Source organism: Anolis sagrei, chromosome 5 (assembly GCF_037176765.1).
Source record: "Anolis sagrei isolate rAnoSag1 chromosome 5, rAnoSag1.mat, whole genome shotgun sequence".
Lineage (NCBI taxonomy): Eukaryota > Metazoa > Chordata > Lepidosauria > Squamata > Dactyloidae > Anolis > Anolis sagrei.
Window position 1 is genome coordinate 107,330,676 of NC_090025.1, and position 27,491 is coordinate 107,358,166.

The window sequence follows — 27,491 nt, forward strand, 5'->3', positions numbered from 1 at the left end:
TCCTAGAGATTTGAGGTTTTCTTTCACATTTTGAGTATCAGTGAAGTTCACTAGGAATGTAAACCTACCTTTTTAACATGAGTAAAATAACCCTACATATATTTATTTGAGGTAAATCCAATGGCTAATCCAAATTATAGTAGACTCATTAAATCAAGTCTTACTATGACAGTACAAATTACATTGCAAAGAAACATGTGAAGGAAATGTTTAAAACACTGTATTAATGTAGATTTCTGCAGTCCGGCACTCTAACCACTAAGTAGAACCAGTACACTCTGCTGACTATATGGCAATGTAGTGAAACCCACAATATCTTCCTACTTGGGTTATTTCCATACAGTCGTTTTGCTACCATCTTTCCTTGACCCTATGAAAAGCTTGGCCTCTCATTGAACATTGAGAAAACCAAAATGCTCTTTCAGCAGGCACCTGCCAATCCCTCTGCAATGCCAGAAATACAGCTTAAAGGTGTAACTTTAATAAATGTTGAAACTTTAGAAAATGTTGGCAATTTCCACTACCTAGGCAGCCACCTCTCCAAAAAGCTCAACGTTGACACTGAGATACAACACTGTCTGGGCTCTTCTTTTTTTTCATGTCAGAAGCAACTTGAGAAACTGCAAATTGCTTCTGGTATGAGAGAATTGGCCGTCTGCAGAGGCATTGCCCAGGGGATGCCCAGATGTTTGTGCCTTTTTCATTGTTTGCATTCTAGTTGCTAAAAAAACCCCACAAAATTATGCAGCAGCAGAAGAATGGGAACATGGGATTACAAGAGGATGTGTGAATCAGTGGGAATGCATAAATGAAAAAGTGCAATATTGAAGTGCTCATCCTGGAATGTATTCACTACCTACGATAACACAATTGCAGTGCAATAGCAAATTCTTGAGATAGTTCATAGATAGGAGAATCTAGGTCAAAAAGTTAATATGCATATGAGATAACAGATGTACAGTACAGTAGGGTGAAACCAGACAGTTGCCTAGGAATACTCCTTCCATCTTCTCACACTGAAATGAATGGAAACTTCAGATCAATATGTCACTCTCTTGTCAAGTGATGCTTAAAAGGGAGGTTGGAGTGTGCCCAGAATATTTAGAATTAATGTTTGTCCAGAGTGCATGAGGATGGAACTTAGATTTTTCGCAACCAGTGTCTTACAGTTCTCTCAGTGTCTTCCTCAGAAGCATAATGATGTCCCTTCTTTCAAGACCTTCTTTCATTATCGGGAACAGATGGAAGTCAGACGGTGCTAAATCTAGACTGTATGGAGGATGTCACACGGTGGTGAGATCCAGTCTCTTAAGTTTCAAGTCTGTGAACTTTCATTTCAGACGTCAGCATCCTGGGTACCCATCGTGCACAGATCTTCCGATAGCCAAGCAAAGCAATAATGTGACCCACACTTTTTTGTGAAATGCTGATTATGCTTGAAATTTCTCTCTGGGTGATATGACGATTGTGCTGAATCAATCTGTCAACCTTTTGCTTGTGAAACTTGGTGGGTGTTGTCATAGGATATCCAACTCTTTGTTTGTCACGCAAGTCAGATGTTTCCACTTCAACATCTTTAAACTTACTCGCCCAGTGATGCACAGTACTCACATCAACACATTCACCATAAACAGCTTGCATTCTCTGATGAATCTCCTTTGGGGTGACACCTTCTGCTGCCAAGAATTCAATTAGCGCACGTTGCTTAAGTCGTATTGACCGACCGTCTGCGTAGGGTTCCCTACCTCACACTTTAACAACACAACCGTTCAGTGCTAAGGCTTCCCACCAAAATAGAACTGTAGGGAAGAGTCTACTGAACAAGCCAGTACCTGCCACATACCAGTACTACCATCTGTTGAGGAGTTACAAAGGTGGAGGCATTACTTTTCATTCAATCCTCGTACTGTCATATTCGAAAGAGGGTGCCATGTTGAGGGGTGTGCAAACTTTTTTTCTGCTGCTCTTGAGACTAAGACATGGAACAATAGATACAAATTGTGGAAAAGAAATTCTACTTAAGCATTAGGAAGATTTTCCTGCTGATAGGAGCTGTTCAACAGTGTATTATGTGTTTTAAGTATTTTGGACAAGGAATACTCAACGCGAACTATGCTATAATGTTAGCAGCTCAACTTGCATGGGTGAGTGAGTAGCTGACTTGACTTACCCAGACCCTGCCCTTGCCTCATGCATGTTCATTTGGCTGTGTGAAAAGACCCTATACATATATACAAACTGTTCTTGTGCTTCTTTTTGGCATGAGGACAAACAGGGCTCCTTTGGGAGAGGGGGATTTTTCTGACTTGCTCTCTGTCATTACAAACCAGACCGCTAAACATTCTTACTTATAGATTCCCGCTCCCAATTAATGATGTTGTGAATGGTTTGTCCTTTTTTCAAAGACTTTCTTTGAATCTTCCAGATTAAAACTCATAATATATAATATAATATATAGAGGATTATGTGTTACAGTATATGATAATTATATTTGGACAAAGTACATAGAGTCTCTCCTGCAACAGATGGCTCTACCTGCTGGATGATCTCTGTTCACTTTCTTGCTTCCCCGGCTGCCTCTTTTGCCTCTTTACGAACTGAGTTCTTTATTGTTCTTCAGGTTCCTTCAATCTTTCTGCCTTCAGTAATAACAATGTTTGGCATTCCCCACTTGCCTATCTTGCTACTTTTAATATGATTTCTCCAGAGACATTTTGGAATCCCTTTTGGACATCTGGGAAAGTCTATGGGACGGAATGTTTTATTAAAACAGCATAGATTAACTCAGCAGATACACAGCAAGACATAGCAACAGAATTTAAAGAAAGGTATCTGTTACTCTCCCCTTTTCTTCTGTTTACAACACAGGAACATTTGCCAGAAATTGAAAAGTGAGGCCCTGGTATTTGTATCTGGAACAAATAGTAAGTAAAGGTACAATTAAGAAAGGCACCTGTGAACCTTAAAATATTCTGAACCACTTTGTATGAAGATATTTTATAATTATTGCTCGTATTTTTATTGTTGAGTTTTTATTACTACTACTATCACTACTACTACTTTCATTTTTTTAAGTGAAGGAGTAATGCATCACTTTTAAAATGAATTACAACATCTTGATCTCTGTATGGCAGCCATATGATGCAAATAAGAGTTGGTTTTGTGGAATGTCCAGGTAATTGGAAAGTGTGGTATGTTTTTCATCTGTGCCACATACTTTACTGCCTTAAATGTACCTTGCCTAGCATACCCTGCTGAAAATAGTTCTCTCTTCACAGCCATAGTGCTAAAGAGAGCAAATATATAAAGAACAGCTCTGGTTTTTATAACTGGAATGTTTTAGGGCATAAGAGGCTCTTCAGAAATATTTTGAAGAGAAAAGAGGGGAAAACATGGTTTGTAGACTCACTTCATCAAATACACTGTATTTCAGCTTTCACAAGTATTTCTAGTGATAGGGCAGAGACTCTTTTTTTCAAAGCCACTATCCCATGGTAGTTCTGTGATCATGGATAGCAGCAACTTATCAGAATGATCACCCTAACTATCATACTTCATATTTGTGCAACCCCAACTACAAGGTGAGGCAGCATAACTTCCTTTTTGTAAAAGCGTGCCATTCAGTTGGTTGAAGACGTAGCGGAGCACTAGTGGTCTTGTTCGAGAGGCAGGAGTATAAAGTTTTGTCCTGACACAGTTCAGTCACCATCATGCGTTGGAACAGTGAGGAGCGTGCTTTTGCCGCTGAGGCCTACTTTTCGAGTGGGTTTGGAGTGGCTGACCCACTCTCCAGACTTGGTCCCTTGTGATTTTTTTCTATGGGGTTTTTTGAAATCCCGTGTTTATGTGAACTGTCCAAAGACCCTACAAGATTTGAAGACCAACATCCAGGAAGAAATTGCCAACACAACGCCTACTATACTGGCAAGAGTCATGACAAATGCGAGAAATCAGTTTACTCGGTGTATGGAGAATGGGGGACATCACCTTCCTAATTTGATCTTCAAAACTACATAAAACAAAACTTTAGGTATGCACATACATTATTTTTAAAAATCTGATTCATACAATGGGTTTTATTAAGTTTTGAAAAAAGGAAGTTATGCTGCCTCACCCTGTATTTGCTAGTCCATGGTCCCACTGCCGAACTTCTGCTTAAACTCTTAACTCTGCGCTCACACAGTTCTGCTGCTTCATAAATTCAAATAAAAAGCAATATCCAGCAAAGATTAGTTTTAAAAACCTTAATACTTGAAATAAGCGAATTATTGCGAGGAGGAGTGGGGAGAGTATGTGTGAATCCCACTTCCTGACATTATTTCAGTAGCAGCATGCCAGCACAGAAGGAAAACAGGCTTATCATACGGCTACTGATGGGATTTCCCATCAATTGCAGAAGATATATTGATCAACTGGTTGCACACAACATCATTTGCATTAGGAGGATCATGAAGATGGGCAGAAGAAACATAAACTTCTGGTGTTGGATTAAAGTAATGTGCCCACAGCAAACAATGTAATAAATCTTGATCTTGGAAGGAATGGATTCTACTTTAGCTTCTCCTACTGTATACATGTGTGCTTGTCTAAAACTGGCAAGGTAAAGAGGAACTCCGTCTAAAATCTTTTACTGAGCATATATCAACAGCAAAAAAAAAAAACGAGAAAGAAAAGGAAAGCAGATTAATCTGCCTCTTAAGTGCCGCTGCATTTTTTAAAAAAACACTATAAGTTTGAATGTTAAAATCATAACAAAAGTGGATGCTGGAAAAAGAAAAAAAAATATAATCCCTGGATGCATTTTGGAAGAAACTGTCAAATTAAGGATTCACTCTAGCTGTTCCAATTCACACATGCCACTATTATTTGGGTGGAATAAACAGATTGTTCAGTATTTAAAATATATTTTCATTTTAGTGAGGCATACTATTTTTGTTCATTGAGAGCTCATCTATCCTGGGCAGTAAATATACAGTGACGCATCCAAATCCAGTAGCACATCTGCTTTGCTGTGATGACCCACATCTCACCTCCTCCGTGTCACTATCAACTCCAACCATGGTGCTCCGTGTTGGCTCCTAGCCATTATGGGTACCCCTGCGGACTTCAGGGCTAGGCATCCATGTGACCTACATGAAGAAGAGGGATGGACAATCTCCCCTTTTTCTTCTTGGCTTTGTGAACATCCCATTCTGACATTGGCTAGGAGCCCGAATGGGGCTCTATGGTCACCCAGAAAAAACAGTGATGGTGGCATGAGGTGCACAGCAAGTTGAAATTGAGGTTCTGACCAAGATGGATGTGGAGGATGTAGAAAAATTGCTGCCACAGTTGCTTCTGGACTTCTAGAAAACTGATGATGTAAATCTGTAGCTCACTCTTGGCACAAAGTGGGCTACAGTCTTCCACATGGAATCTGTTCCACTGTGTTCCATCACAATGTTTTAAATGTGGTTTTAATTAATGTTTTTACTGTTTATTGTTTATTTTGTTTATTTTGTTTTATTTGTTTTATTTGTTTTACTCATGTTGTGAGTAAGAGATGGGACGTGATAGAAATAATGATGATGATTATTATGATGATGTATAAGAATGTATTAAAATGTAGCACCAGAGACAGCCAAACCCTTTTCTCCCTGTTGGAATATTCCCCTAAGAATAGGAAGGTTGGGCAAATCCCTCTGGCTGTTTCCCAAGCCAGATAATCATCGGTTTCATTGTATATATGCAAAGATAAGTGATCTCCAGTGCCATCCAGATGAGCCCAAATATGTTTGTGTGATTCAGCTGTGGCTGAGAGCCTTCTGCCCCTGTGGAAACAGAGACTTGGAAGTACATTCATCAAATCTTTTATTGACAGCTCAGCCTTTGATTGCCCAGGATCTGCACCTTTGTCCCCCCAAGACTTGCACTTTTGTTTCCATTTTCAATATATTTGTCTAACACAACACTGGGCAGTTGAGCTAATCAAAAGCTTATCAACATTTCTTTGGCATTGTCTTTTTCCTAATTGTGCCCTCCCAGGAGGCATCTCACTAGCTGATTGGTTCTTTGCCTGATCAAACACTGGGCACCATTCTTCCCACCAATGGAATCCTCACCTGAAAGCCATGATGTCAGCAGAGTTTTCAGCCAATCCAGGAGCAGATTCTAGCCGGCCTCTATTCTGCCCAATCAGAGGAGGGGGCAGGAGATTTGAATGGCTACCAGAACTGTATAAGATGACTTGTGTTTCTCTGCATATTTATGCTTGTACATTTTGAAGCAAATTGCAACCTCTGTGGTTTGTCTTCAACCTGGTGGTGAGTTGTTTCCCCGTCCTGGCTCTTCTGGATTTAGCATATGCTCAGCAGGCATGGATTCACTTATCTGTGCTTCTAGCTAAATCACTAGAAGAATCCTGCCATTTTTGCTACGGTCAATAAGCCCATAGTCATTGGGAAGTAATGAAAGAAAAACTGAACTAGCTATAATTGTCAGCTTATCAAATAAAATGCCCTGCAGCTCACATAATGTCATTAAATTTTGGATATCACTGAAGGGTAGCTTCCTAAAAAACCCAAAATAATAAAAATAAATGTTTCAGACAACACCATCAAGTTTAACAGGCAAAAATATAATTGACACTGTGAGGACAATGTCAATTCGGCCCCTCAAAAATGATAAATAGAAAATATTCATGCATTTCATTATTTTCTGGAAAGTATAAAATGCAAACACATCGCTCTGACACCAGTCAGAAATCTTGCAACGGCCATTCCTCCTGTAGCATGTTAGAAAGATTGCTTTTTTTGACACTCTAACATTCAAGCTAGCCCTAAACATAGAACTTCATTCATCATCACTGAAGCCAAGACTGCCAAGGGAAGCCTAGCCTTCCTGAGCTAAAAGTGGCAACACTCCAGTATTGGCAGAAATCAAATGAATCATTTCCTGCTTTTAGTTTTAAATAAATAATCAAAAAAGATTGTCTAGCTTCTGGTCCAAAGGTAATTTTTCACAGCAAGGCATAGAAGCCCATTTAAGAGAACATGAGCGTGGCAAATTCTTTCACTAACTATACCACTGCTAGTTTAGTGGGTGAAAATAAATAGCAAATAGCATTGGAAAAAGCAGGTCTGAGAATACTTACTGACATTTTTAATTTTGATGCACAAGAATGTCATTTAAGTAGCTTCTCTGTGATATCTCATCACTTTCTTTTCAGTGTATATTTTGTGAAGTATATGCTTGTAGACAAAGGTATACCTCCTGCTTCTGTACATTCCTAGACAAGACAGCATGTGAGGCTAGGGAAAGAGGGATTCAACCAAAAAAGGCTTCCAATAGAGATATCATTACATTACAAAGCACAAACAAACAAACCAAAAACATGCATCTCCTGCTCCTGAACAAACCCAGCTATTTTTATTTCTTTCTCTGTAGAATTATTTACCTTTTGTTCCTCTAACAAAACCTTGCAGCATTAAAATTACACCAATACTAAAGTACTGGAAACAAATGAAAGACTGAGCTTACATTTGTTTTAAATTACAGACAAGGCATTGAAGCAGGTCAAAGGACTGGAAAAATGAGAATGTTCTTAGTACCTGTCTCAATATCAGCAAGCTTAAGATCTCCTAATCCAAATTTAAGACAGAAACTCATCTAGTCAATTTCGTAGAATCTCTAGGAAGAAGAAAAACAGTAGGCCCTTCCAACTGTTGTGATTCGGCAAAGATAATCCCAGTTAACCCTGTATCCTTCCACCATTTCATCTTCTTTTATAAAATTTCTCTCTTGCCCTCTTACTTTCCTTCCTTGCCCTCATCTTATACTTCCATTGGTACAAAGTGCAAAAGCAGAAGGGCAGGCATGTAGCCAGGGGGGGCTAGGGGGTCTTCAGCGCCTCCCCCCCCCCCAAAAAAAATTCTCATGGTGGTCCACAAGAAGGCCTTACTGGTGCATTATTTCAACTGTTATGTTTATTCATATCATGATCTGATCACCATACTCAATGTATCCCATATGCATGGGGTATTGGGGTAACGATACAAAAGGTTTGCTAGGGTAGACCCTCTTTCGCTCAGACTCAGCCCCCCCCCCCCCCCAAAAAAATCAAAATCCTGGCTACTGGCCTGTAGAAGGGGGAGAGAAAGAGTGGAATTATGTTATTCCGAGTAGACTCAGGTAAATACAACCTCTACTATCTTTACCTTTACCCACCGCCCCTAGCCTGAGTACTCTTCCTCATTTTGCCATTTTGATCACAGTCTTATGTTACCTGATCTATGAATTTTTAAACATTCAAAACTAGTTTGAATTTTCCAGATTTTAAAGTGAATTTAGAAGCTCCACTTTTTTCATATCCAATTCACATAACATATGGAATAATAACAAAGTACAAACACATCCACAGGAAAAGAACATAAATTAAAATAAATGTTGTTTCTTGGTATCTAGTATGAACAAATATTTTGTATTGTCAACATTTTTCTTAAAATCTACAAAACAAACATTTCTTAAAATTTTATGTGACTATACTGAGCTATATATTTTATATATATATTGACTATATATTTTATATATATATTGACTATATATTTTATATATATATTTTAAGTACATATCTTAAATGAACAAAAAGCTACTGACAGTGCTCTTTCATAAAAGGTTTTTAGTGCAATGTGTATTTTGGAAGTTGGCTCATTATTAATATATGACTTGTTTTCTACAGTATTAATTTTCAAATAAAATAAATTGCATAGTTTGCAGCCATGTGTAAAAATAGCACATTATTTGTTTATTAAACAGACAGTTCAAGAGCATGACCGGATTCTCTAAGAAGTCTTTATTACTTTGCTCATCCCTTCTGTATTTCCATGGGATTCTTAAACGTTTCACACTGAAAACAGTTTTCTGCATTTTTTTCCAGAGAAATATAAAAATAAATGTTTGTGTTTCAGGAAATTCAACACTTCATCTTCTCAGCCTGTAGCCATTAGACATGCTTCAGTTATAGGCTGCATAGATAAAAGATGAATGAAGGAGATATTTTGCTGTGAAATGTCTATTTTTTCCACCCACAAAATCATCATTATGTTATTATGTTGATGTTGTTCTTCCCCAACTATAATTGTGGCTTGCAAAGAATCAACCAATGGTTCAACCACAAAAGTTTCAACTCTGCTTAAAAATACACTTTGTAACAAATTGTGTATTTGAATCTTAATTAACTCAGACATTTTATCCAAACATTACTTACTAAATGTGTGAAATGGTCTGGGTAGGAAACTGAAGGGTCATGATGAACAGGTTGCCACTTCATCTCTTCTCCCAGTTGAAGGATATTGCTCAGGAACAGGGAGAAGAATAGTGGAAGTAAAGGCTCCAGGTTCCATCTCACCTTGGGAGCCAAGCTTAACCCCCCTTGGCTAGTAGGCTTGTGCATGGTTTTGATTTGGCCAGTTTCCTTCGGCTAATATGGCTTGTTCAGATGGCCATAACGGCAAGGTTTCAGCCTCCATGTTTTTTCCAACTGCAACAGAACAGTGGCTGTCAAAAAAAGGCTGCCTTCATTTACAAGTGGAGTTTGGGAAGAAGGTAGCCGCTAGAAAGAAAAGTGCAAGGGGGAAAAGGCGCTACTCCAGGGCCTGCAAATCAAGAGCAAAGAGGGGTTTTTAAAGGAAGCCCAGGGTAGGATAGCTCCAGGTCGATTGCTCTTCCTTCCCTGGGAAGTGGGAGCCACTTTAAAATGCTTTGGAAAGCTGCATGCTGCAGGGAGAGAGAGAGCACGCATGCAAGTCTGTCTCCTCTAGAGTAGAAACAGCTTTAACTACTAAGCATTAAACCTGAAGCAGAAAGGCAAGACGGGAAAAAAGATACTACTCCAGGGCCTGCAAACCAAGAGAAAAAAAGATTTTTTTAAGGAAGCCCAGGGTAGGATATCTCTAGGTCAATCGCTCTTCCTTCCCTGGGAAGTCCGGAATCCTCCTTAAAATACCTTGGAAAGCTGCATGCTGCAGGGAGAGAGCATTGCACATGCACCTGTCTCCTCTAGAGTAGAAACATCTTTAACAAAGCATTAATCCTGGTCTCCTCTACAGACAGAAGGAAAAGGATAGCAGAAAGAGTGGTATCTTAACTCTAATGCTTTTAAACCAGGTCTTAATGAAGGACATAAGGACAAACAATGCCTAAAACAACGGGAAGGGGAGCCTGGGAAGTGCCCCCCCCCCCCCAATAATGGGCTGGATTAAAAAATGAATCTTTTGGCTTTTATACAACCAAATGAATAAATACCATTCCATAAAGTTAGATTGCTCATTTGGAGTGGGGAAGCATGCAATGGCTCAACCCCACTCAAGAAGGGCCCTTCCACATGGCCCTATATCCCAGAATATCAAGGCTGGAAATCCCACATTATCTGCTTTGAACTGGGTTATCTGAGTCCACATTCAGATAATGTGGGATTTCAGATAATGTGGGCTATGTGGAAGGGCCCTTAGATAACCCAGTTCAAAGCAGATATTGTGGGATTTTCTGCCTTGATATTCTGGGATATAGGGCCGTGTGGAAGGGAGTAAATTATAGATAATGAACACTTATGCTGGTGATCACATTTTGTGACAACTACGTCAGAGCTTGGAGAATGTGGGCATCACAGTGCAGAGGCTAGCCACATTATCTAAGGACCCTTCCACACAACCCTATATCCCAGAATACCAAGGCAGAAAATCCCACAATATCTGCTTTGAATTGGGTTAGCTGAGTCCACATCCAGATAATGTGAGGGTTTTTTTCCCTTGATATTCTGGGATATAGGGCTGTGTGGAAGGGCCCTAAGGAAAAAAGAAGAAGTTGCATCTCAAAATATTTAAAATATGGTTTGTATTGATGAACAATAGTATATGAACTACAATGTAAAGCATTCTAGTTCTTTCATGCAATGTAAATGTGCACTTAGCTAAGTAACAGGCCTTCTAAGAAACCCAGTTACTGGATTATGAAAACTCATAACCAATATCCATTGGGAATGCCTGATGCACACTGAAAATCTCTTGTTGATGTCTCAATGTGCATCAGTCCTTTCATCAGCTCTGCTACATAGTCACAAAGCAACAGCCCTCTACTGAATATGAATGTTGTGCATCTTCCCAATTCTATTTCCCACACATGCACGTGCCTCAACAGGACTCCAGCTTTATTTCACAATGTAGTTCCACTAACTTTTACATGTATTTTTATCATACAGCTTCTTTATTGTGATTATTACATGCTGAAGTCATTCATCCCTACATACATATCAATGGGGGTGCTTTGATTTACATAACCATTACAAAAATAATCCCCTTTGTACTGTTTTTTTATAAATTTGTTTTTCAAGATATTAAAGCTATGCTCTATATGAAAGTATGACTCTGAACCAAAATAAAATCGTCTCCTCTCAAAAGTTGGTTTGTTTTTTTTAAATGTCCATGGTAAGCGAAACCGCCTTTCCATGATACATCTAATGTGAGTGGGAATAGGTTGTGCAGTAAACTGTTTCTGGACAAAGAAATTACAGATTTTTTTTATTTTTCATGAGGGATAAATTATAAACTGAAAATTGAAAGTTTGCAATGGAAATCCTGACCAGCCAAAGTAAAGGAATAAAAAAACACTCAGCATTTAAGACATAAAATAATATATGTGGACTGCATATCCAATATACTGAATGTTTATTACAGATTAAACACTTAAAACGGAAAGAACCAACACATACTCCAACTCTATCTTCAATGTTTGCTTAATATAGCCAGAATACACATTTGAAATCATGGAACTGAAGAGTCCAGGGTAAGTGTTTAAATAACACCAAATCTAATAAAATGTTTCACTTGACATGTTAAGCAAGTAATAAAAATGTCATGTAGGATTACTATTTTGTATTCTTTACAATAGTATAATTTGGTGAGAGGAGGAAAATTTTCAGATTTCTATGGAAATTGTGATATTTTCTGTGTATGCCTGTGGTTTGGACACACATCAATTGACCCCTGATGGTCACACCTCTTCTATATATTTCATTTGTTTGGCCAGCCCAACATACATAGTGGATCAATCTTTTACCAGCCTATGGACATTAAATAGTTCAGTTTGTGTTTTCATTGAGAATGGAAGTCACAAGTCATGATACTCCATGAGCACAGCCACTATGCATCATCATCATCATCATCATCCTCTGCTTTATCTCAAAGCATGAAAAACATCTTGACCTGCTGGCTGTATGTGCAGTCAGTCAAGTGTATATTCCATGTATAAACTGGCAGAAGGGATATGTATGTACTCAGTGTAACCTATCAACATGTTCTAAAGCTTCATCACAGCAATCCACTGTGCTTCAACATTAACGTTAGTGTAGATAATGGATACATTCTAAGTTGAGCTCCTTTGATATGACACCTCTCTTCCATAGCGGAATTGTGCCAGTTCGCCTATCTGTGTCCCACAATCAAAGTTCTGACATCAGTACCAGGAAAGATTCTGGAGCAGCTCATTAAGGAAGCAGTCTGCAATCACTTAGAAAGGAATGCTGTGATTACTAAAAGTCAACATGGATTTCTCAAAAACAAGTCATGCAAAATTCATCTTATCTCTTTTTTTTACAGAGTTAGAAAGTTAGAAACTTGGTAAATGCAAGGAATGCTATGGCTGTAGCATACCTTGATTTCAGTAAGGCCTTGGATGAAGTCCCCCATGACCTCCTTGCAAGCAAACTAGTCAAATGTGGGCAAGGCAATGTTACTATTAAATGGATCTGTAATTGGCTAAGCAACCGAACCCAAAGGATGCTCACCAATAGTCCCACTTCATCAGTGGAGTGTTGTAGGGTTTGGTCCTGGCCCCAACACTGTTCAATATTTTCATTAATGACTTGGATGAAAGTTTAAAGGGCATTCTAATTAAGTTTTCAGATGATGCCAAATTAGAAGGGATAGCTAATACTCCAGAGGACAGGATCAGAATTTAAAATGACCTTAACAGATTAGAGAGATGGGTCAAAACTAACAAAATAAATTTCAACAAAGATAAATGTAAGATACTCCACTTATGCAGAAAAAAATGATATGCAAAGATACAGAATGTGTGGTGTCTGGCTCAACAATAGTATATGTAAAAAAGATCTTTATTTATTTATTTGATGCACTTATTAACCGCCATTCTCAGCCCATATGGGCGACTCATGGCGGTGTACAGTACACATAACAGACAATTACAAAAGCCAGTTTCAACGACATATAACAACACAACAATTTACAGACTACACTAAAAATCCGCTTCGTCTCTTAGTGGAATCATAGCCAGTCTCATATTCCTTGTTCCATTCCAGTTCTCATTACCATATAGCTTTGTTGTTTAGCACTTAGTTAAATGCCCTCTCGAACAGCCATGTCTTAAGGCTTTTTCGAAAGGACATGAGGGAGGGTGCCTGTCTGATGTATGCGGGGAGAGTGTTCCACAGCCGGGGGGCCACCACCGAGAAGGCCCTCTCCCTCGTCCCTGCCAGCCGTGCCTGTGATGCAGGCGGGATCGAGAGAAGGGCCTCCCCGGACGATCTCAAGGTCCTCGTGGGCTCGTAGGCCAAGATGCGGTCAGAAAGGTATTTTGGGCCGGAACCGTTTAGGGCTTTGTAGGCCAAAACCAGCACCTTAAATTGGGTCCGGTAGCAAATCGGCAGCCAGTGGAGCTGGGACAACAAGGGCGTTGTGTGCTCCCTGCCACCCGCTCCAGTTAGTAGCATGGCTGCCGCGCGCTGAACCAGCTGAAGCTTCCGGGCCGTCTTTAAGGGCAGCCCCACGTAGAGAGCGTTGCAGTAATCCAGGCGGGATGTGACAAGAGCATGTACCACCGTGGCCAAGTCAGACTTCCCGAGATACGGGCGCAGCTGGCGCACGAGCCTGAGCTGTGCAAATGCTCCCCTGGTCACCGCTGAAACCTGGGGATCCAGGCTCAACGATGAGTCCAGGGTCACACCCAAGCTGCGAACCTGCGCTTTCAAGGGGAGTGCGACCCCGTCCAGCACAGGCTGTAACCCTATATCCCGTTCGGCCTTGCGACTGACCAGGAGTACCTCTGTCTTGTCTGGATTTAGTTTCAGTTTGTTCGCCCTTTAGTTTCAGTTTGTTCGCCCTTTGTGGACTCCAAGTTGAACATGAGTCAACAGCTCATGCAGTAGCTAAAAAAGCCAATGGGATTTTGGGCTGCATTGAAAAAGAGTATAGTGTCTAGGTCGAGGGAAGTCATGATGCTTCTCTGTTCTGCTTTGGTTACACCTCATCTGGAATATTGTGTCCAATTCTGGCACCACAGTTCAAAACTGATATTGACAAGCTGGAAGGTGTCCAGAGGAGGGCAACTAAAATGAGGGGATGAGGGGTGTCTTAAAGAACTGGGCATGTTTAGCCTGCTAAAAGGAAGTTTGAGAAGAGACATGATAGCCATGTATAAATATGTGAAAGGGTGCCATTAGGAAGGGGGAGCAGGCTTGTTTTCTGCTGCCCTTGAAACTAGGACTCAGAGCAATGGGTTCAAATTACAGGAAAGGACATTCCACCTGACCATTAGGAAGAACTTCCTGACTGTAAGAGCTATTCAGCAGTGGAACGCTCTGCCCTGGGGTGTGGTGGAAGTTCCTTCCTTGGAAGCTTTTAAAAGGAGGCTGGATGACCATCTGTCAGGGATATTTTGATTGTGCTTTCCTGCATGGCAGAGGGTTGGACTAGATGGCCCATGTGGTCTCTTACAACTCTATGGTTTTATGATTCTGTGCATCCTTGTAACCCATTTCCTGTATTACTCCCTACTCGGTGTACTTTATGGTTCTATTGCTGTTGTTGTTGTTTGTGTTGGCCAACCAAATACTTTGCATTTTTTCTATCAGCAAACTTAGACTGGGTGGAACATTTGCCTTGGGAGAACAGCTACCCAGCTGACATAGGCTACCCAGCTGAGTGATTTTGCTGTTGTTCCAACCAGCAAAGAACCCAAAAGTGCTAATTTTACACAGTATGTGAACTTGATAGATTGAACTTTGGCTTGCATTGAACATACATTTTTCCTCTGTTTTCCTCCAACATTACCAAAATACAGGTGCTTGAGCATTGTGAATTTTAAAGCACTTCAGGGAAAAGAAGCAATTGAATTGTAAATGGAAGCTGACTAAGATTGTTATGCTTTTATAGCCAAATCTAATGAATAACACTGGCTATAAAAGGGGGGACAATTAACTATTTACAACTTACAAGCAATGCCAAGACCAAGAGTACATTTAATATTTGACCAGATGAAAAACTGCAAGTAACCCACTATAAAAGTATTTGGAGGGAAGATCTCTTCTAAATTATTTTCTTCCAAGTTAGGCGTTTAAATTTTATTGCTGCGTGGCATTATTCCATGGCAGGAACAACTGTAGAGAATGAAAAATATACACTTACACAAGGAATCCCTCTGTCCATCTTTCCCATTTATAATTTTAAAATGCTTCAATAAAGTGTGGGAAAATACTCAATCATTTGTGATCATTTTAAACAGCAGGAAAGAAACGTGTAAGTATTTTAACATTCAAAGAAGAAACCTCAAAGAAGCAGACATTCACACAAAACCACTGTGGTGACAAAAGCAGGCTCCAAAAATAATTTTCTGTCAAGGACAAGCTGCATTCTCCCTGGCAACATGCTTGAGATGGAAAATGAAGTTAGAATGGCATCTGGTATACTGCATAACTTATTAAAAATCATGTTGTGTTTCTGTATTGTACTTGAATAATATTATACAGTATCTGTGAGGTGTTTATGGAGACTGAGTTATGGACAAAGAATGTGGAGCAGAGGGAAATTGCATATGAATGGTAAGTGGTGGAGAGAAAGCGTGGTGTGCATTTAAACTGATGTGGTATCAAATAGATGAAACGAGAAAACAGGGGAAAACATTTATTTATTTATTTATTTGTTTGTTTGTTTCCTATATTTGTACCCCACCCTTCTCACCCCGAGGGAGGACTCAGAGCAACAGACATGTGGGATGGGATCTGTCAAATTTACCTGTGTTGAATCGCTTCAGTGACATGAAGTAAGGGGCATTCCCATGGATGGTCTCCTACCAAGCATTGACATTTCTCCCTCAAAATCCTGCATCCTTTTGAATGTTTAAATATTCATTTAATCATTAAAAAGACCAACATTTCAATATATCACCACTTTGTTTTACCTGGCACTTCTCCATCATCGCAACCTTGGTTTCCAAAACTGAGCTATGGCTATCTTTTTAACTTTTGTTTTGGAACTTTGGAGGAAAGAGAGGAGCCCAGAGAAGGAGGGATGCAGATCAATGTCCCCTGGCTCTTCAGGAGTAGCCAAAGTTGGAGGGAAAGTCTAAATCCCCAAACTGGTGCCTATCTTCTCAGAATAATTGCTCAGGTCTGTTTCGGAGTAGAAGGATTGGAAAAGAATATATCCTCAAAGTGGTGTCTAAGAATATTGTCTCAGGTCTACTTGGGGGGAACAGGATTGGAAGGGAAAGTTGAAATACCCAAAATTGTGTCTATCATATTAGAACTTGGGTTCTAATATGCCTTGGGTCTACTTGGGTCTTGAGTCATGGTAGATGTTGTTTTACAAGGTCTTGGACCTTCTCTGCCAAAGAATGGTGATGTCTCACCAAATTACAAATCCCAAGAATACATAGTATTGAACTATGACAATTAAATTACAGAAGACATCCCTCAAATAAGAGCTCCAGGTGCTCCTGAAGTACCTTCCCTTTTTGCTTTTGGTCAGCACTAAAGGCAGTTCCAGACAGTGGGAAAGTCCGCTTCAACCTGGGTTTAAAAAACCTGGGTTGGGGTGGACTGTAGTCTGCACATCACCCCAAAAGGCCGCATTTTCTATGGGTGCTGTCTACATGTCCTCCTGGTACCTACCAGGAGAACAGAGAGACAGCCCCCATCTCCTCCCAAAAGACGGGGAAGAAAAGTAAGAATAACTTACCGGCCTCCATTAGGCCTCACAGCACAGTCCTTGGAATGTACCATTACGTGCGAAAACCAGAGAGGGGATCACTCCTGCCTCCCCCTTGGTTTTTTATGCATGGGGAAAATTTCGCACCTTCCGGGCTCCTGGAGTCCAGAAGGTGCAGGATGGGTGTTTGGATAGGCCATAGTGAAGTCCCAGGACTCTCCGTGAGCCTGTCCATACAGGGCCATAACCCATTAGACTCAGTCCTTTCAGAAAGGCACATGTCTAATGGCCTATTAGACTCAGGCCTTTCAGAAAGACGCAGGTCTAATAGGCTATCAAATTAATTCACTATAAACCAGGGTTTTCCTGGTTTGTGGCAAATGCAATTGCTTTTCTGTTGGATGTCATCTGGTTGTGCCCCTTAAAGAAGCAAGAACTCTCGCTTCTACTGGGTTGTCTGGATGCACCCTGAGATTACCGTATTATGTGAATCTAATGTGCACACTAATTTTGGCAAGATAATATATCCAAAAAGGTGAGCATTAGATTCAAGTAAATATGGTACTTGTCACTGTTCTGTGTCTACTTACTGTTGAATTTGGCTGGCAATCCCCACAAGCCTTCTTATGAATAAATGAAGTACTAGTCTTTACTTGTGGAAGTAGGAATGAGTACTTTAAGACCTACCTTTTTCACATGTATCCTTATTAATAAGTTTGGAATGTAAATGGGAAAAAGTTTGATGAATGGTTGTGAAAAAGAATCTGAGTTTCACTGTGAAAATATTTTCAACTTATAAATCCTCAGTATTTGAACACTGAATTAGTTAACATTCACACTTTGTTTGCAGTTCAAATAAAGCATATTTCTTAATATTTGCAGGATGTCATAATTGGCAATCACCAATGAAGTACAAATAAACATTGGGTTTTATTGCTATTCTCAACAGTTTTATGAATTTGTGTGCCTTTTACATGATGAAAATTAATTCATAGATGTGCTGATTATAACTCTAATTGGAAAAGGACCATCATTTAGTAGAAGAGCATATGCTTAGCATGAAAAAATATCTCAGGTCCACTGTTCTGTATCTCTAAGTGAGGACAGATCTAGACAGCCCCTTTATTGCAGAAACTTCTGCAATTAAAAAGGGGCTGTTCAAACAACATTCTGGGCAACCTAAAATTAATTCGCCACAAACCAGGATAACCCTGGATTGTGGTGAAGTAATTTGATAGTGGGTTTATTCCGTGCCTTCTTGGAAGGGCGGGATAACCCCAGAACTTCCAATGTCTGAACTGCAGAATACTGCAATCCAGACAGTATTCCTACAGTTTTCTGGGCAAAACTAGCTCAGAAAACCGTGGGAATATCCATCCCCTCCCCGAAAGTCCTAAAAAAACCACTTTTAAAAATAAAACTACTTACTGGGCCTTTATTGCAGAGCTGCCGCAGCTCTCCCGGCACATAGAAATGATGTGCCAAGGGAAAGGAGGGGAGGAGGAAAATCATTCCTGCCCCCCTTCTCCTGGTGTGTCATTTCTATGTGCCAGGAAAACTATGGCAGCTCTGCAATGGAGGGCTGGTAAGTATTTTTCTTTTTAAAGGGGGGTAGGGGTAGGGGTTTTGGGGAGAGGGGTAGAGTATCCTCCCGGGCCAGTCTGGAAGGACATCTGGACACCAACCCCAGATTTCTGGAGCGAATGTGGACAGGCACCCAGGAACATCCGTGTTTTTTAAACGCGGATGCTCCTAGGATAAAGCCCTGTCTGGAAAGGCCCTGAGAGTGTGAAATATTATGTTCAAAACTCTAGAAAACCAATGCTAGTTAAGGTAGATGGTGATGTGGTCATATGAAACAGCTTCTTTTGTCCATATATTAAATATCAACACTGCAGATAACAATGCGTTCACCATTACTATCTTCAGTTACATGTCCCTCTGCCTTTAGCGCTAGAGAAATGAAAAAAATGTAAATATATATCACTGCATACTAAATATAAAAGATATAGATTGAAGTGTAAAAGATTTAATTCAATACTAAAATTAGGGTTATCATGGCATTATATTTCTAATTTCAACGTATGGTTGTGAAAACGGTACAATAAGGAATTATTACAGGGAGAAAAACGCCTTTGAAATATGGAGCTGGATAAGAGTTCTATGAATAGTGTGAGCTGCTAAACAGTCAAATAAATGGATCCATGAGCAAATCGAGCTTGAATTTTTCTTAGATAACAAAGTGAGGGAACTGAGACTGTCATACTTTGAACATATGAGAAGACATGACTCACTACAAAAGAAAAAGAATGCTTGGCAAGTTAGATGGCAGTGGGAAAAAAGGAATTTGCATTACAGATGGATAGATTCAATAAAAAAAGCCACAGTCCTAAGTCTGCAAGGGAAGGTGACTTGAAGATCTCTCATTCAAAGGATCTCCTTGTTAAAATTTATTTGATATCTGTTAACACAATGCTAGTTTGACTCCATCCTAGAAGAAAATGGTCAGTTAGGTTAAGGCTGAATATGAATATGCCCAATGGAAAAAAGCAGTGGTACATGCATATACATGTTAATGCACATTTCCCAAAGAGGCATTAGACATTTAGAGATAATAAAATGGTCAATGCTGACAATATATGAAGACAAAGAGCCAAACCACTGCATGTTATGTTATTTCGTGTAGTCTGGTGATAACATATGTACATTTCTCCTTTCTACTTCAACAAATGTCAAAGGTTCATATTAAGTGTTACATAATTTATCACCGTACTCAATGCCACTATGTTTTATGTAGAGAGAGAGTTTAAATTTGATTCTCCTTAGAGACCTTTAAGCAGAAGCATGATATGGGAATTATTCTATGAATACAGGTCAAAGATCAAAGTCCTAGGGAGTTTGGGTTTCATAAAAGGAATAGAATTAGAAAACCGGTCTTTCCTTAATGAAAGCATTTCAATCAACCCAAATGTAAAGATGAATGCTCATATTGACCTAAGCAACAATCTAACCTAACAATCTCACTGACCTGAATAGAACTAGATGTTTTCAGACTTTTAGCTTTGCTGCTTCCAGTATTGTTGGGATTTATAATGGACTAATATACCCTAAAGGCACTGGATTCTGTCTGATCTTGAAAGTTAAGCAAGGTCAACCCTGTTTAGTATCGCTGGGCCATGACTCATGTAAGCCTCTCCGAGTCCCCTTTGGGGAGATAGTGGTGGGGTATAAATAAAGATTATTATTATTATTCCCAGGGTTCAGTTTGACAACATTTAAAATGCCAGAGCTCAGTGCTATAGAATTCTGGGAGATGTAGTTTCACAAGGTCTTTAGTTGCCTTTGGGGCCAGCATTCGAGCATTCTTTGCCAGAGAAGGCTAAAGATTTTGTGAAACTACAACTCACAGGTATCCATTGAACTAAGAGTTTAGCCTGGAAGAATACCGGTATGATGTATGGAGAGGAGAACTACCACCAAAAGGCTCTAGAAATTACTGAATGATCCACTGCACAAACACAAAGACCCATTTGTGTATGAATTCACAGATGACCACTTGAGGAACACAACTTGTCCTACTTCCTCTTCTGCCTTTGTAATTTGGAGCATAGATGTATATTATGGTTATACCGGTGGAGTTTTCCTGAAGTCATATTGATCTGATTCAGTCAGACTTTAGAATCATAGAATCAAAGAGTTGGAAGAGACCTCATGGGCCATCCAGTCCAACCCCCTGCCAAGAAGCAGGAATATTGCATTCAAATCACCCCTGACAGATGTATTGTATTGTATTGTATTGTATTGTATCAATTGACTGTTTTTGCTATATCTCTCCTCACTGTTATTTCCACTCCAATTCATCTCATATTTTCATTTCCTGAATAAAACATTGTATAAAGTGACCACTGGACCTAAAACCTGCTTTGTGAGAGGCAGAGGCAGCCAGAGGGTGAGAACTCTACATTAGAACTTATGCCTGGGGCAGGCATGTAGCCGGGAGGGGGGGGGGCTCGGGGGGCTTCAGCCCCCCCCCCAAAATTTTCATGATGGTTTGCAAAAAGGCCTTACTGGTGCATTATTTCAACTGTTATGTTTATTCGTATCATGATCTGATCACCATACTCAATATATCCCATATGCATGGGGGTAGTGGGGTAATGATACAAAAGGTTTGCTAGGCTAGACCCTCTTTCACTCAGACTCAGCCCCCCCCCCCCGAAACTCAGCCCCCCCAAAAAAAACCCTGAAAAAAATTCAGCCCCCCCCCCCCCCCCAAAACGAAATCCTGGCTACGGGCCTGGCCTGGGGCCAGCTGTAGCAGCACACTGAACTCAGCTCTTTTACAACTACGTGTTGTGTTGCTGCATTAATGCCTCATCTGTCCTTTGTTTTTATTGTTGTCTTTTTATTTCTCCTTTTCCTTTTATTAATTGCATTTAATTCAATGTATATAGAACCTGGGGTAGCAGGTGATAACGGCATCTGTTATGTCATAAAGATGTGGCATCAGGGGCAGTGACCAAAAGATATTTTGCTGACCTCCAAACTGATATCTACCATCTTCTCTGACACTTTAAAACCATTTTTCATACTTTGACTTATGTGCATGATGCATTAGTTGGTGGTGTATATCCAAAGTGATCACCTCCTTCCAACTCATACAAAAACTCAAAGTTGAAGCCATGTGGTATTTAGAGGAAGCATCTACTTGTTTCTCACACCCTTGCCATTCTGGATCGGAACAGTTTTCCAGAGCAGGGAATTTCTTTTCCCATTGGTGGAAGTGGCAGCAGCAGAGCCATCTTCACTCATCTAGCTCTGCACCTCCCCAGGAAGAACTGATGACAGTCTGGTGATTGCACCCTGCCCAGCCACTGATCCAGAAGGGAAGATATTGTTGGTGGTATTTAGAGCTCCACCTTTTGGGGTGGTGATGATTGCGTTGGCAGCATTTGGATGGTAGTCAACCACCAGGCTGTTGTCATATCTTATTACGTTGGGGCTTAATCCCTGCTCCAGCCTTCCTCCTGATTCTGCTCCTCCTCCTCTCTGGATGGGACAGGGGATTCTATGGCACCAGCTGGCCTGTGGGCAAGTGAGTACAGTACAGAGATACCTATAACTCCCCTCTTCCTCCTCTTCCCCCATCAAGGGCAGGATGTGACCAAAAGAGATTTTGGACTCCCTCAATAGTAATTATTCCTCATCTCTCTATGTTATTGTTTTATTGTTTTTGTTTGATTTAAATTGCTTGTAGTGTTGTTGTTATTGCTTGTATTGTTGTATTATGGGCTCAGCCTCATGTAAGCCACAACGAGTCCCTTGGGGAGATGGTAGCGGGGTATAAATAAATTATTATTATTATTATTATTATTATTATTATTATTATTATATCCCATAAAACATGTAATAAAATTGATATTTTTTTTCAAAATCATAGTGCCATGCCATCAATTAACTGTTATGGTGCCACAACAGGCCCAATTTTCACATCTCTCCTCATCTTTGCTCCTGGCCCACTTGTACACAATGTTTCTGTGTCCTCCTCTTTGTGGAGGAGAAAGAACAGAACTAGACAGACTTGTAGAATGGAGTTGCATTTGGTAAGTCAATTCTCTACACTAGACAAGGAGTAAAAGCAGTCCTGGTCTGACTACCTCATTGAACTTCATCAAGCTTCATCATGGGAATGGACAGGTAACTTTAAAGTAATTTGAGGAGGGAATTGTGTGAATAAAGCACACAAACATTGAGGAGGGACAAATTATCATTTTATTCTTGAAAATCTTTCAATCTTTTTATATTTGTCTAGTTTACCCTAGTGAGTAATTCAGAACCTTATGTAAAGCAAAACCCAAAGCAGGAGTTTCTCAAAGATAGTTGATATTTGTGGGATATTTGAAAAAGTAATCAGAGTTGTATGGTGGAATCAGAAGGATTGGAAATTACTTATTATAGAGGAAGGTTTTTTTAAAAAAATGGCATTAAACAATAAACTTAGGTGGTCTTGAGGGTTTGTGGTGTGAAAGAAATGAAGTTTACTTGAGTAGCAGTAGAGTAATAATTCCAAGAGGACTATGAAAAATATGAACATGCTAAATAATACCATAAGCCAAACACTACAAAATGGCTTTATTATGAGCATGAAGGGACTAGGGCATCTTCCTCCATTACAAAATTGAAATGTTTAGGTATTGACAAAATGATCCTATCTTTATACATTGCTGTTCTCATTTCTTTGGTTAGTAGGTTTCTAAATCTGATTTCTTTGAAAAATTCACATCCCTGATAACAGTATTGCGTGGGGTCTGTTTGAGTGATCCTGTAAGGCAGGAGTCCTCAAACTACGGCCCAATGGCAGGATGCAGCCCTCCAAGGTCATTTACCTCTTCTGCCCTATTCCCAAAAGTCATTTACAACAAAGGTAATTGGTTAAATGGATGAACCCAGAGGGTGCTCACCAATGCTTCCTCTTCATCCTGGAAAGAAGTGACGAGTGGAGTGCCGCAGGGTTCCATCCTGGGCCCGGTCCTGTTCAACATCTTTATTAATGACTTAGATGAAGGGTTAGAAGGCAGGATCATCAAGTTTGCAGACGACACCAAATTGGGAAGGATAGCCAATACTCCAGAGGACAGGAGCAGGATTAGAGAGATGGGCCAAAACTAACAAAATGAAGTTCAACAGTGACAAATGCAAGATACTCCACTTTGGCAGGAAAAACGAAATGCAAAGATATAGAATGGGGGATGCCTGGCTCGAGAGCAGTACGTGTGAAAAAGATCTTGGAGTCCTTGTGGACAACAAGTTAAACAAGAGCCAACAATGTGATGTGGCGGCAAAAAAAGCCAATGGGATTTTGGCCTGCATTCATAGGAGCATAGTGTCTAGATCTAGGGAAGTAATGCTACCCCTCTATTCTGCTCTTGTTAGACCACACCTGGAATATTGTGTCCAATTCTGGGCACTACAATTCAAGAGAGATATTGACAAGCTGGAATGTGTCCAGAGGAGGGCGACTAAAATGATCAAGGGTCTGGAGAACAAGCCCTATGAGGAGTGGCTTAAGGAGCTGGGCATGTTTAGCCTGAAGAAGAGAAGGCTGAGAGGAGATATGATAACCATGTATAAATATGTGAGAGGAAGCCACAGGGAGGAGGGAGCAAGCTTGTTTTCTGCTTCCTTGGAGACTAGGGCACGGAACAATGGCTTCAAACTACAAGAGAGGAGATTCCATCTGAACACCAGGAAGAACTTCCTGACTGTGAGAGCCGTTCAGCAGTGGAACTCTCTGCCCTGGAGTGTGGTGGGGGCTCCTTCTTTGGAAGCTTTTAAACAGGGGCTGGATGGCCATCTGTCAGGGGTGATTTGAATGCAATATTCCTGCTTCTTGGCAGGGGGTTGGACTGAATGGCTCATGAGGTCTCTTCCAATTCTTTGATTCTATGATTCTATATCACTATTAATATATAGCATTTCCCTAAACTTAGTCATGCTCGGAAGGGCTAATGAGAGTCTGACAATATCTAGAGGACCACATGACTCCATCATCTAGAACATATTTAATGCTCATTATCTTATTTTACCATTTCCATGCTTTTTGGTTTAGGTGCCTTAACTCTCTCATTAAAAGCAAAGATTTCACATTTTTGAATACATAGAAATATAAAGTTATCAGCAACTAGCTCAGAACAGATTCTTTCATCTCATGCCCTTCCATTAACCATACCACTATTTCCAGGATATTTTATGACATCACAAAGCAGTAGTTCTTTATGCCTCTGACTGAGACATTTATATTGAACTCTGACATTTTAATCTAATAAAAATGCTTTTTTACCTCACTGCAGTATAAACAGAGAGCAACTCTATTATATAATGGGCATCTGTGGAATAGGGAATTAATCCTACCAGTGTGGAAAACATAACTCTCTTGTGGCTTCATCACCCTTTGAGTTATGAGGTCTTCCTTTCAATTATGGGATAAAGTCCAAATCTCACAGAAGCTTATTATGAGTCTCCTATTAAGACCTCACTATTTAAAACAAAACACTTAAGAAGGATACTATGAAGTCTTTAAGAATTAAAAAGTTGTCAGACACAGTGATTTGTTGTACTGGAAGGTTTTTCAAAGTAAGGAGGCAGCAAGCTTTACCTTACTCTAAAGGCTAGTGAATTTCTTCTGCATATTTCTTTTCCTCCCTTTTTTTACTTCCAAAGGACTAAGATCAGTGTGATATGGGAAATCTTTAAAGAATTCTGGGTGTCCAATTCTGGGCACCACAATTGAAGGGAGATGTTGACAAGCTGGAATGTGTCCAGAAAAGGGCAACTAAAATTATCAAGGGTCTGGAGAACAAGCCCTATGAGCAGCGACTTAAAGAGCTGGACATGTTTAGCCTGAAGAAGAGAAGGCTGAGAGGAGACATGATAGCCATGGGATTTTGGCCTGCATCAATAGGAGCATAGTGTCTAGATCCAGGGAAGTCATGCTACCCCTCTATTCTACCTTGGTCAGATCACACCTGGAATATTTGTGTCCAATTCTGAGCGCCACAGTTGAAGAGAGATATTAACAAACTGGAATGTGTCCAGAGGAGGGCAGACTAAAATTATCAAGGATCTGGAGAACAACCCCTATAAGGAATGACTTAAAGAGGTGGGCATGTTTAGCTTGAAGAAGAGAAGGCTGAGAGGAGACATGATAACCATGTATAAATATGCGAAAGGAAGTCATAGGGAGGAGGGAGCAAACTTGTTTTCTGCTGCCCTGGAGACTAGGAAGCAATGGAACAATGGCTTCAAACTACAAGAAGGGAGATTCCATCTGAACATTAGGAAGAACTTCCTGACTGTGAGAGCTGTTCAGCGGTGGAATTCTCTGCCCCGGAGTGTGGTGGAGGCTTCTTCTTTGGAGGCTTTTAAGCAGAGGCCGGATGGCCATCTGTCGGGAGTGCTTTGAATGCGATTTTCCTGCTTCTTAGTAGGGGGTTAGACTGGATGGCCCACGAGGTCTCTTACAAACTCTTATGATTCTATGAATTCTTCAAGATCAACGCAATGGGGCAATTGATGGTGGGGGGGGAGGGAGAGAATCAGTTTGTGGTGAAGAGGAAAATTGGCACTCATTCTGTTTTTTTCTCAAGGTTTTTGCAGGGCTGCTGCAACCTCATATATCAAATATAGTAAGTTCTGTTCACTTTATCATAACTTCATCATTGGCCATGTTTTTTGGTTATATGCTACTAGATTATGTTGACTTTTATGAGCTTTTTTAAAAAAAATGCATACATATTTTACAATTCTTACAACATAAAAAGGAATATTTCCTGAATTCATTAGATCATTGACTTAATATACACAAATACATTAAAAAGATACATGTATTGTATTGTAAAAATAATGTATTGTATTTTTAAATACATTAAAAACAGAATTTACTAAGATTGATATTAGCAATCTAGTATTCAACTAATTATGTTCTTGTGGGGGTTTTCGGGCTATAGAGCCATGTTCTAGAGGCATTTCTCCTGTCGTTTCGCCTGCATCTATGGCAAGCATCCTCAGAGGTAGTGAGGTCTATTGGAAATAGGACAATGGGTTTATATATCTGTGGAATGGCTGGGGTGGGGCAAAGAGCTCTTCTCTGCTAGAGCTAGGTGTGAATGTTTCAACTGACCACCTTCATTAGCATTTGAAGGCCTGCTTGAGCCTGGAAAAATCTTTGTTGAGAGGTGTTAAGATGTGCCTGGTTGTTTCCTCTCTGCTGTTTTGCTGTTGTAATTTTAGAGTTTTTTTTATACTGGTAGCCAGATTTTGTTCATTTTCATGGTCTCTTCCTTTCTGTTGAAATTGTCCACATGCTTGTGGATTTCAATGGCTTCTCTGTGTTCATCATTGGCCATGTTTTTCAACTAATTCAACTAATTGTCTACAAAATCCATCTTCTAGTTATCTAGATATAAATATTTCAATAAAGTAAATAAATAAATAACTATGTTCAATAGTTTGTGTAATCCCTGGTTTCAGATATCAGTGGGGCAACTAAGGGCCTTATCACATTGACCAAAGCAAGCATCCTAGGATGCTTTCAGACTGCTTAGGGGATGGAAGCTTATAATAGATAGGGGATTATTTAAGAATAAATCTGAGCAGCTGTACCCCCAATTACAATGAGTGGTTCTTATTTGGGTATAAAATCCCAGCACTTGCTACCATTTGGTAATGGAATGTGGCTTTAGGTAATTAAAACCCAAAATCTAAAGCTATAATAAGCAAGAACAAACTTCTGGCCGAAAAACCCATTTTGAAAGAGCTCTGGCACCCACCACAGTTAAAAGGAAAGTTAAACCCTTGGCTTTCTTGAAGTATCTTAAGCAAGAATATGCTAGATTCTCACTCAGGCTGGTGTTCTGAAGTAACACTGAAAAGATTACTCTTTTAAAATACTGTATATGCTGCCACCATTAGACTTTTGATTGCTGCAGGTAACTGCTTTGAAAACTTCACCCACAG